Genomic DNA, 12,579 nt, shown 5'->3' on the forward strand with positions numbered 1-12,579 from the left:
GTTACCGTTTCAGCTGCACTCCGTTCCACCAATACTCGGTCAAAGAGGGGAAGAAACCTTCTAAAAGCCTGTCCTGCCATGATTCTGATCATTGCAGCTTGCACCTTACTCCCACTACTCCGCGTCAAGGAGACCCACAAAACTGACCCTCAAGACACGGGAACGTGGGCACAAGCCCGCTAGTGCGCAAGCACGCGCGCCCGCCCTGCCCCGCCTGGAGGGTGGCCACAGCTCAATATGGATTTTAAAGTCACACTCTCTAGAAGGCCTCCACCCTTGGCCAAAGGCTCAAGGCCCACCTCCTTTGGGTGGGCGGGAAATAAAAAGTAATAACAAATATCAAACATGACCTCAAAACTTCCCTTACGTGACCACCATCAAGAAGAGAACATAATTGAGATGCTAGCTAACAGCCAGTTCCTGGAGAGGAGAGAGACTCCAGGGCCCCAGGTCCCATGCTGGCCCACAGACCCAATGCCTCATTATGGATTTTAAAGCCACGCCCTCTAGCAGGCCTTCATCCTTGGTGAAAGGCTCATGCGCCCGATATTCAGTTGTAACTTTTCTTATGGCATACATGAAATTTAGTTTTACTTTTGCTAGAGTATGACATAGTCATTGTAGAAAATTTAGTAAAAACGTAAGAAAGTATGAGGGAAGTTGAATGAAAACATTAATAATTGATAATTCCTTTCTCTGTTAGCTACACTTTGGGCTATAACTTTGGAATTCACTCCTTTTATGTATATATATTTTACCTTTTGCATATAAGTGAGATGATATTGTTTTCTATTTATGTCTTGACACTTAATATATAATTAGTATGTTTTAAATTCATGATTTATTTTTCTTCAAGAAATTGTACTGTTGTTAGATATTTAGGCTGCCTTAAGGCTCCTTTCATATTCTTTTCACTTTCAGTAAGCAAGGTTGTGTTATCTGCATAACAGGTTATTGATAAGTCTTCCTTCCTCCATTCCTGATGCTACATTCTTCTTCATAGAGTCAAGCTTCATGAATTATTAGATTGAATAGATATGGATAAAGGATGCATACCCTAACTGATGTTAAACCTTGCTGTGTTCCCTTGCTCCATTCAGACAACTTCTTGATCTAAGTATAGATTTCTCGTAAGCCCAATTATGTGTTCTGGGTTTCCCATTCTTCTCAACGTCAGCCATAATTTGTTGTGATCCATACAGTCAAATGTCTAGACAGAGTGAATAGAATACCAGCAGATATTCTCTGGTATTCTTTGCTTTCATCCAGGATCCATTTGAAAATACCAATGTGATCTCTGGTGCTGCAGCCACTTCTAAACCCAGCTCGAACTTCTGGCAGTTCTCTGTCATTGTAGTATTCCAGCCATTTTTGGATGATCTTCAGCAATATTTTGCTTACTTGTTATATTAACGATTTTGCTCAATAATTTTCATGTTTTATTGGATAACCTTTCCTGGGAAAGGGAACAAATATGGACCTTTTCCAGTCAATCAGCCAGGCAACTGTCTTCCAAATTTTCTGGCATAAACTAATGAACACATACAGGGCTGTGTCTGTTGTTTGAGACATTGTTGTTGTTGTTGTTGTTATGTACCATCGAGTTGTTTGCGACTTATAGAGATCCTATGTATAAGAGCCCTAAACGCCGTTCTATCCTGTGCCAACCTCGCTGTCTCACACATTCATTCCCACCACTCCACTCACAGAATCGATCCATCTTATCAAGGATCTTCCTCTCCTGCGCCGTCCCTCCACTCTCCCAAACATGATGTCCCTCTCCAAGGACCAGTCCCTCCTTGCAACATGCCCAAAGTATGTTAGATGAAACTTCAGAATCCTTGATTCCAAGGAGCATTCTGGCTTCATCATCTCCAGGACAAACTTGTTTGTTCTCCTAGCAGTCCACGGTATATTCAACACTCTTCTCTAGCACCACAGCTCAAAGGCATCAATTCTCTTTCTATCATCCCTATTCACTGTCCAACTCTCTGATGCATAGCACATAATTGCAAAGACTATAGCCCGGATCAGGCTCACCTTAGTCTCCGGCCTGACGTTGTTGCTCTTCAGTAATCTTGAGAGGTCCCTCACAGCTGACTTTCCCAATAAATTTGTCTCTTGATTTCCTGGCTGCTGTCACCAATAGTGTTGACTGTGGAACCAAGCAGAGTTGTGGTCAGCTGTTCATAGAATCTCTATATGAAACATACTGTGCTTGATGGCAACTAACAACAACAAGAAGGCTCCTTTAAAAGATTAGTTTGATGTATTCAGAAGATTATATTTAAAAAAATGAAAAAAGAAGAATATAGTTAGTGGTAAATATCAGAAAAACTTCAATTCTTGGGAAGTTTTATTATCTTAGAAAATTGCGAAAAAAATTTTTGAGATGGGCACATTTCTATCTAAGACACATGAAGAAAAATTGTACTTATAAGGAGGAAGAACATAATAAATTTTGGGTAAGCACCTAATACTGCTACAGTAGAATTCATTTCAATTTATTAGCTTCTAATAAATATAACCAAAATTTTGCAGAAATATGCCTTATTTAGAATAGCCATAATAACCGTTCTAATGAAATTGAGAAGCATCTACTGAGGGCACGTGCAGTATATCTTTTAGAAGAAGAGTGGTGTAAGATACAGCCAATCAATTTCCATCTGTTCTTCTTCCTACTTGGAATGCTGAGTGCATAGTGCTCAAAACTGTTGCAGCCTTAAGTAACTACACTGTCTATGATGCTGAGGATGCCATTTGGGAAGAGTGGGAAAAGTTGTAGCTGAATCTGTGTTGGTATCACAGTTTGAGCTGCAAATCACTAACCAATAGCAAAAAGAGAGTGAAATACAAGATTTCAAAGTACCACCACAACATGATAGAGGTAAATAATCCAATAGAAAAATGGCACAGGATATGAATAGACACTTCACCAAAGAAGACATTCAGATGGCCAACAAGCACATGAAGAAATGTTCAAACTCCCTAGCTCTGAGAGAGATACAAATCAAGACCACTATGAGATATCATCTCACCCCAGTCAGAATAGCAAGATTTAGCAGAACAGCAACCAACAAATGCTGGTGAGGTTGTGGAGAAACTGGAGCCCTTATTCACTGTTGGTGGGAGTGTAAAATGGTGCAACCACTGTGGAAGGTGGTATGGCGCTTTCTCAAAAAGTTGCAAATAGAGATACCATTTGACCCAGAAATCAGCTACTGGGAATATACCCCAAAGAGACCATAGCTGTAGATATATTCACACCCATATTTATTGCAGCTTTGTTCACAATAGCAAAGAGTTGGAAACAACCTAAGTGACCATCAACAAATGAATGGATAGAAAAGCTGTGGTATATTCACACAATGGAATACTATGCTGCATTGAAAAACAAGGAACTCATGCAATATTATTCAAAATGGGTGACCCTGGTGGACATTATCCTGAGTGAAGTATCTCAGTCACAAAAGGACAAATACTGCATGGTGCCACTGTTGTAAAACAGGACTGACATTGCGGTTGAGGGGGAGACTGAGAAAGATGGGTTCAATAATGTATACTGCATTGAAACAGAAGAGGGAAAAAACTGTTTAAAAGGATATGTGATTAGGTATTTTTGTCATGAAAGGAGTCCAGAGCGAAGGCTGTATAGAGGAGTGGATCTGGGGGAGGGTTTGTAAAACAATGAAAGAATTTTTCTTTTACTTTTCCAAGAGGGTAGTAGCGGGGGGAGGGGAGGGAAGGGAGAAAAGTGCAACAATGAATTAATGAAAATCCAAAGTCTCTGTAAATGTTCATTGAAATGAATAATAAATTAAAAAAAAGATTTCAAAGTACAACTTGAGGAGATAAAGCAAAGCATTATAATGAAATGTGTAAAGAGCTGGACTTAGAAAACCAAAAGTGTCTGATAATCTCAGCATTTTTCAACCTGAAAAAATGGAAGAAAATATTCAATCCCAAATTGTAATAGTGAAAAGCTCTAAATAAAGACAAAATATTGAGTGAAATAGGAAGCATAAAATAGAAGCTGGAAACTTGAGGGGGGAGGGGTGGGCAGGTAGAAAAGTGCAAAATGAATGAATGCAAATCCAAAATCTCTGTAAATTTTTTTAAAAAGAAAGCAGATAGAATAAATACAGAGTTATGATACTAAAATTATTGATCAATGAGCAACTATTTTAAGAGAAAGAGCATGATCATGAATCAATAATACTTCAAGAAGTCCATACTATTTTCCGGGACAGATTCGCGACGCTGTGAGGTCTTGACTGTTTCTGCCTGACCTCGATGAGTCACCATGTCTTCTGAATCAAGCAAAAAACGGAAGCCTAAAGTAATCCGAAGTGATGGAGCCCCCACTGAGACTAAACGGCCTCGAGCTGACACCGAGCAGGAAGGTAAATACTACAGCGAGGAAGCAGAAGTGGACCTTCGAGACCCTAGTAGAGACTATGAACTGTACATGTACACATGCCAGGAGCTCCAGAAGCTCATGGCTGAGATCCAGGACCTGAAGAGCAGAGGTGGCAAGGATACAGCTGTTGAGATCGAAGAATGGCGGATCCAGAGCTGTGTGCGTTTCATGACCCTCAAGAAGCTCAATCAGTTAGCTCACATCAGGTTGAAGAAAGGACGAGATCAGACCCATGAGGCCAAGCAGAAAGTAGACGCCTATCACCTGCAGCTGCAGAACCTGTTATATGAGGTGATGCACCTTCAGAAAGAAATCACCAAATGCCTGGAGTTTAAGTCAAAGCACGAAGAAATCGATCTGGTGAGTTTAGAGGAGTTTTATCAGGAGGCCCCGCCAGATATCAGCAAGGCCGAAGTTACCATGGGAGACCCTCACCAGCAAACCCTTGCACACTTGGACTGGGAACTGGAGCAGCGGAACAGGCTGGCGGAGAAGTACAGAGAGAGTCTGTCCAACAAGGAGAAGATCCTCAAGGAGATCGAGGTGAAGGAGTACCTGAGCAGCCTCCAGCCCCTCCTCAACAGCATCATGCAGGCATCTCTACCAGTACAGGAGTACCTGTTCATGCCGTTCGACCAGGCCCACAAACAATATGAGACAGCCAGACACCTGCCCCCTCCTCTCTATGTTCTCTTTGTTCAGGCCACTGCGTATGGCCAGGCCTGTGATAAGATGTTGTCTGTAGCGGTTGAAGACAGTGTGGATGAAAGCCAAGGCCCTATTCAAGTCTCCTGAGGACTCCTAAGATGATGAGAGCGACTCGGATGTGGAAGAAGAGCAGACCACGAAACGCCGGTGACCCACGCTGGGAGTTCAGCTGGATGACAAATGCAAGGAGATGCTGAAGAGTCACCCTCTGTCGGTCATGCTGGATCTCAAGTGCAGAGATGAGAGTGTGTTTCACCTGACCTTCTACTACCTCCTGAACCTCAACATCATGACTGTAAAAGCCAGAGTGACGGCGGCCACAGAACTCATCACCCCCATCAGCACAGGTGACTTGCTGTCACCTGACTCAGTCCTGAGCTGCTTGTATCCTGGGGACCATGGAAAGAAAACACTGAATCCAGCCAATCAATACCAATTTGATAAAGTTGGCATCCTGACTTTGAGAGACTATGTCCTTGACCTGGGCCACCCATATCTGTGGCTGCAGAAGCTGGGAGGCCTCCACCTTCCCAAAGAACAACCACAGCACACGGTGACTGCAGACCACTCGCTGAGCGCCAGTCACATGGAGACCACCATGAAGCTGCTGAAGACCTGGGTGCAGTCTCGCCTGGCCCTCCATAAGCAATTTGCATCCCTGGAACATGGCATCGTGCCTGTTACGAGTGACTGTCACAACCTCTTCCCTGCCAAGATGGTCTCTCGCCTGGTGAAGTGGGTAACGATGGCCCCTGAAGATTACATGGAGCTGCATTTCACCAGAGAGATCGTGGAGGCGGGCCTGGCAGAGGACACCAGTCTCTACTACATGGCACTCATCGAAAGGGGCACAGCCAAGCTCCAGGCCGCTGTGGTGCTGAATCCCGGCTATTCCTCTATCCCACCCATTTTCCAGCTCTGTCTGAACTGGAAGGGGGAGAAGACCAACAGCAACGATGACAACATTCGGGCCATCGAGAGTGAGGTCAACTTGTGCTACAAGGGGCCTTGACCAGCCACCAGCTCTTGACCAACCAGCTGCAGTGGCTGTGCGTGCTACTGGACGTCTACCTGGAGACCGAGAGCCACGACGACAGTGTGGAGGGGCCCAAGGAGTTTCCCCAAGTGAAGATGTGCCTGTGGCTTTTCAGGGGTCCAAGTAGGATGAAGTTATTTAAATATAACCACCCTCAGGGCTTCTTCAGCCATCTCTGACCAGTCCTCAGTAGGCCAATGTTTCCACAGGGTCTCACCTTGATGCCTGCACCTCCACTCTGCTGTGGCCCCCCGGGTGGCTCTTGAGAGCCTTCAAAGACAGGTTTTGTGTTATCAGCCTATTAAATGTCCCCTGACAAAAAAAAAAAAAAAAGAAGAAGAAGTCCATACTGCACTATAGGGATTGGCTTAGAACAAAACTCTGTGCTGTGTAGTATTTTACAAAATTGTTTCTCCTTTTGTTGCATAGTATTCCACTGTGTCAATGTTCCCTAATTTCTTAATCCATTTGCTTGTTGATAGACATTTGAGTGGTTTCTATTTTCTGCTCTTGTGAATAATGCTACTATGAATATAGAATCTAAAGCATTATGTTGAGTGAGCTAATTCAATCTCATCTCATAAAGACAAATACTACATAAGATCATTATTGTAAAAATAAAAGGATAACTAGTTAGATGTAGATAAAAGTCGAAAAGGGGAAGGAAAGGAGGTATTTGGCAAAGGACAAGGTGGAGAGGAAATCACTAGGATAACAGAGTTTGGTGAGTGGAGGTGGATGGGTGAAGGAATTAGAAGAACACAATGAAAATCTGAAAATATAGAAGATTACCGGGCATAGATCAATAGTGATTCATTTTATAAAATCTAATGCACATGAGTGATTGTCGGAAATACAAGGTGAATGTAGGAATGTTTGAAACTCAGTGTACATGGATGATAAACAGAGTAAATGAATTTTGCATGCAAATCAATATAAAATAAAAATAAAGTGGAGAAAAATCCACACAAACATATCTCTAGTAATTGATTGGATATTAATGGAGATGTTTTTCAGTAAATGCAGTGCTGGATGTGATCACTTGTTATGCCAGGAAATTTAAAAGATAGCTTTCTGACCAAGTTACTCGCAACTCACCTCAATGTCACTGAATTGAATCTGTTCCATAGAGACTCTCCATCAGTTTGCAAGGGTGTTAATATTAAGGAGAGGAGACTGCCTTTCTTCTGCTGAGCAAAGGCTGGATTCCAGTTTGACTTTCTGGTTTGAATTCAGAAATGCATGTTCACACTATGCTATTAGAAAAGTGATTAGAAGAGATCCATATTTGTGTCCATTTCAAACAAAGGTGATTAACAGAAAGCTAAAATTATAGAACTATATACTTAACATAACATGCATTTTTTTCCCCCTGAAGGTAATTAAAATACGGTGAGAGAAATACATCAACAGGGAACTGCCAGAAATTCAAGCTGAATTCTGAAGAGGATGTGGAATGAAGCATACCATTGATAACAAGGAATGAAGGTTATCACAGCTGAAACCAGATGAATCTTGGCTGAAAGCAGAGAATTCTCAAAAGATGTCAAATTGTTAATAAAATTAGTTAATAAAAATTGCCTATATAAAGTCATTGAATGTTTAGATCATGACAAATTATGAATATAATATGCATAGAATGGGGGTTCTAGAACTTTTTTAAATTATTTTATTTTATTTTATTTTTTGTTCCAGAACTTTTAACTGTACTCATGTGGAACCTGCACATAGACTAAAAATCAGTGGTTTGAAAACAAGGCGATGCTGTGGTTTAGTACTAGGAACTATATCTTTCAGGGTTGTATTCTTTCTATATGCCTATTGAGTTTGTATGCTGAGCAGATAATCCATGAAGAAGGACTGTAAGAAGAAGAACTCAACATTAGAATGGGAGAAATGACTTAATAAAAATCTGTGATATGAAGATGACACAAACTTGTTTGCTAAAAATAAAAGGACTTGAAACACTTACTGATTAAGCTTAAATCCTTCCATATGTATTATACCTCAAAATCTAGAAACCAACAGTCCTAAAACATCAGGGATGAAGCTGGGAAAGTGCCATTAATGTTAGAAAGAAAAAATATGTATGAATGGTTGAATGAATTAAACCAATTTGCAAACTTTCACTCGAGTCACAATTTAAAAAAACAGAAAAAATAACATTCTTATAGCTGGATCAAGAAAAAACATCATGATAAATGGAGAAAACATTAAAGTTGTCAAGGATCTCACTTTTTGTATCCACAATCAATGCCCATGGAAGCCATAGTAAAGAAACCAAATGCTAGGGAGTTCCGGTGGTCTAGTGATAAGAAGTTGCACTGCAATCCCGAAGGTGCACAGTTCCAATCCACCAGATGTTCTGCTGGAGAAGGAGGGGCAACCCAGTTGAGTCTAATTAGACAGTTTATAACAAGGGGGGAAAAATCAAATGCTGTATAATTGGGAAAATTTGCTGCTAAGGAAATTTTTAGTGTGTAAGAGCAAGGGTGTCACATTGAAGGCTAGACTGGGTCTGATCTAAGTCATGATATTTTCAATTGCCTTGTATGCATGTGAAAATTGGAAATGAAAAAAGATAGAATAAAGAAAAATTAATGCGTTTGAATTGTGTTGGTGAAGAATACTAAATATACCATGACATTCTGGAAGGATGAACAAATCTTTCTTGGACAAAGTATAGCCAGTATGCTGTTTAGAAGAAAGGAAGATGAAATTTCCCTTCTATACTTTGAGAATGCTATCAAGAGGGACCAGTTTCTGAAGAAAGACATTGTGCATGCTTGGTAAAATGGAGGGTCAGTAAAAAAGAGGAAACTCCTCAATGAGATTTACTGAAGCATTGGAATTTATCTAATTATTTAGAAAATGTGGTACATGCAGGCCCAGAAGTGTTTCCTTCTTTTATACGTAGGGTGATTATGAATTGAATTTGATTCAATGGCAGCCAACAACATAACAACAGGACATTTTGTTTATCCATTCATCTGTTTGTCGACATTTAGATTTTTTCTGCCTCTTGTCTTTGTGAATAGTGCCGCAATGAGAATTGTACACAAGTCTATGAGTCTCTGTTTTTAAGACTTTTCTGTATATATCCAGGAGAAGATTTTTTTTATTCCTACAATAGCTCTATTTTTAGTTTTCTGGGGATTTTCCACACCTTTTTTTACAGTATTGTATGAGTTTGCATTCTCTCAAGCAATGGATAAGGGTCCTGCCATTCTCGATTCTTCTTTTTCTATTTCTCCAGATATTTCTAGTCTCAAGATGATTTCCTATCCCTTTTGTATTTAAATTTATGCAAAAGTTACAACTCACGTTTTTTGAACTGAAAAAAGGTCTTAAAGGTATCATTCTTCTTCTAATTCCTCCTTTTTTTTTGTTGAATTGTTTAAACTGACAGTGACAGAATCTATTCCTCTACAAAATTATGGTTTGGATAAAAACCAGCAAAGGGAGCTCAGGCTTAATGATGGATTTTCCAGGTAAGTTTGAACAGCTGAAATGTGTTAGGTTTTAGAAAGATTTTGAACACTTCTCTGCTGCTAAAGTTATGGTGTGTGATGTCATTTACACTCTGTTCTAAATAAGGAGCTGTGAAGTAAAAAGAGACATTTGAATGGAGTTGTTTGCAGAGTTCTATGACGATTCCTGATGATCATCAGCCTTTTTAATCTTCTTTCTTTGAATATGGTTAGAGCTGGTGACTACAGATTATTTTTTGATTGTTGTTGTTGTTATGTACCGTTGAGTCGAGTCGTTTCCGACTCATAGCGACCCTATGCACAACAGCCCTAAACCCTGCTCTATCCTGCGCCAACCGCACCGCCTCTGACACACCCATCCCTATTACCCCAGTCACCGAATCAATCCATCTCATAGAGGGTCTTCCCCTCCTGCGTTGTCCCTCAACCCTCCCAAGCATGAAGTCCCTCCCCAAGGTGATTTTTCTGTGTTGGCCTGACTTGATAACATGAACTCTTAAAAAAGGAGAATGATTTCCGTGTCTAGTTGTAGGATAGAATGCAGAGAGGTGTACTTGGACTGGCATGGGGAAAACAAACATCGATATGGTGAACTGTCTATGGTAAGGAACTTCAGAAAATCCTTTTTTCCTTTTAAAGTTTATTTTAGTTTATTATTTGTGTGTGTATGTACCGTCAAATCGGATCTGACAGGTACAGGAGGAGATTGCGCCTCCTTCTCCAACAGAGCATCTGGTGGATTCGAACCATGCGCCTCTGGGATTCCAGTGCAGCTTCTTGCCACTAGGCCACCAGAGCTCCCTCAGAAAATCTTTAAGAGCTGAGAACTTACCTTGCTGGTAGTTCTCCAACCACAAGGAAAGTAATTCTGCCAAATACCAGTAAATATGGAAATGGTTCCTGAGCGCTCAATGAGAACTATAGTACTAGATGACACCTTTATTTCATTTAGGAGAGACTCTGGCCAGAGAATTTTGTCTTGCTATACCTGATTTCGAGACCTACAGAAAATGTGAGAGAATAAATTTATATAATCTAAAGCAACCAAATTTGTAGTAATTGACTATATATAAATAGGAAACTAAAATAAATGGGGGAAAGGTATCTAAAGAAAAGAGACAAGGACAGTTTAACATTTTCCCTGTAGTAGATGATACTCTTTTTATGCTTTTAGAAACCTACTTGGAATTCTCTTCTCTTTTTGATGATTATTGAGGCTTTGCAGCACAAACATTCCATCAAAAAGTCTCATCCAAATACTCTCAATTGAATGCAGTTAAGAAGTAGTATATTTATGTGCCAGGAAAAAACATGAGGAGCTCTGGAGGCCTAGTCTATAGTGTGCTGCTTTGTTAACTCCAAAAAGATTTGATTGAATCTACCAACAGTTTTATAGGAGAAAGATGGGCAACATTTCTGTGTGGTTTATAATCTCAGAAACCCAATTAAGGACCAGTGATGAGTCAATTCTGATTCAATGGTAGTGAGTGATTTGAGTGAATTAAAACAAATACATTGTATTTTTCTTTTCCCTTCATGCCTCTTGCAAACTTCTGGATAGAGAAACTCAGAACATAGAAAAAAATATGTAAATAAAATGTAGAACACAGAAGTTACCTCATTGATAAAGAAAAAAAAATTTGAGAACAAACCTAGTGCTTCCATAATCAGTAGAATTTAAGATGTATCTGACTTAATTTGGGCATGTTGCAAGGATGAACCAGTCCTTGGAGAGGGACATCATGCTTGGGTGGATGGAGGGACAGAGCAAGAGAATAAAATCCTTGATAAGATGGATTGATTCAGTGACTAGGGTAATGGGGTAGGTGTGTCAGAGACAATAAGATTGGCACAGGATAGACCAGGGTTCAGAGCTGTTGTACATAGGGGAGCTATGAATTTCAAGCAACTTGATGGCATACAACAACAACAACACAGCAACAATAGATAGAACCAAGAATTGGCAATATAGTTATATACAAATAAACTGAGGAAAGCAAATTCTACAAGTAAAAGTTAGTGATTTTTGGAAAGCTTCTATAATCTAAAATATTTATGATAAGGTAGCAGGGACCTGTTAAAGCCTTCCTGCATTAAGAAAGCCTAATCCATTTATATTTGACTCCAGCCGGTCTGAAGAAGGGCAAGATTATCTATTGGAGATGTGTCCTTTCTTCTCAGCTAATCTTTCAAGTTTCAAGAGTGTGATCTGTATTAATAATTTAATACCTGATCAGTATTAGATATTTCACCACTGGACCAGTAGACAACAAAATGACAGAAGGAGAAAAGATTTAAGTTGTTGACAAGTTCATTTTGCTTGGATCCATAATCAACTTCTGTGGCTGTCAAGAAATCAAAAGACATATTGCTTTGTGAAAATATGCTGTCAAGGACCCTCCAAACTACTAAAGAGCAAGGATGTCAGTTTAAAGACAATTTAAATCAGGTAGTCCTGACTCAAGCCATAGTATTTTCATCTGCTTCATATGCATCTGAAAGTTGAACAATGAATAAGGAAGAAGGAAGGATTGATGCTTTTGAATTATGGTGTTGCAAAAAAAAGTTGAATACACTATGACTTGCCAAAAGAACAAACAAATATGTCTTGGAGAAGTACAACCAAAGTGTTCCTTGGAGGCAAGGGTGATGTAACTCTTGGACATGTTAGGTAGGGCCAGTCCTTGAAAAAGGACATCATGCTGGAAAAGGTATAGTGAGTCAGTGAAGGGAAAAAAGACACCCAGTGAGATAGACTGATGCAGTGACTTTAATAATTGGCTTGAACATGACAGAAATTGTGATGATGGTGGAGTATAGGGTACAGTTCAGATTTGTAGCATGCTCATAGGGTCTCTATGAGCAGTAGTCACCTTAATGACTCTTAACAATAACAACTTCATCAGGAGTTAGGTTAGCATTGA

The 12,579-nt window shown here is 40.0% G+C and overlaps 1 pseudogene; it reads left to right on the forward strand.

The window, feature by feature from the left end:
* Window positions 1–4,303: 4,303 nt before the first annotated feature.
* On the forward strand, window positions 4,304–6,343 carry LOC102851759 (annotated as a pseudogene).
* Window positions 6,344–12,579: the final 6,236 nt, after the last annotated feature.

The sequence above is a fragment of the Elephantulus edwardii genome, unplaced genomic scaffold (assembly GCF_000299155.1).
Source record: "Elephantulus edwardii isolate Elephantulus edwardi_28Jun2011 unplaced genomic scaffold, EleEdw1.0 scaffold00194, whole genome shotgun sequence".
In the NCBI taxonomy this organism is placed as follows: domain Eukaryota; kingdom Metazoa; phylum Chordata; class Mammalia; order Macroscelidea; family Macroscelididae; genus Elephantulus; species Elephantulus edwardii.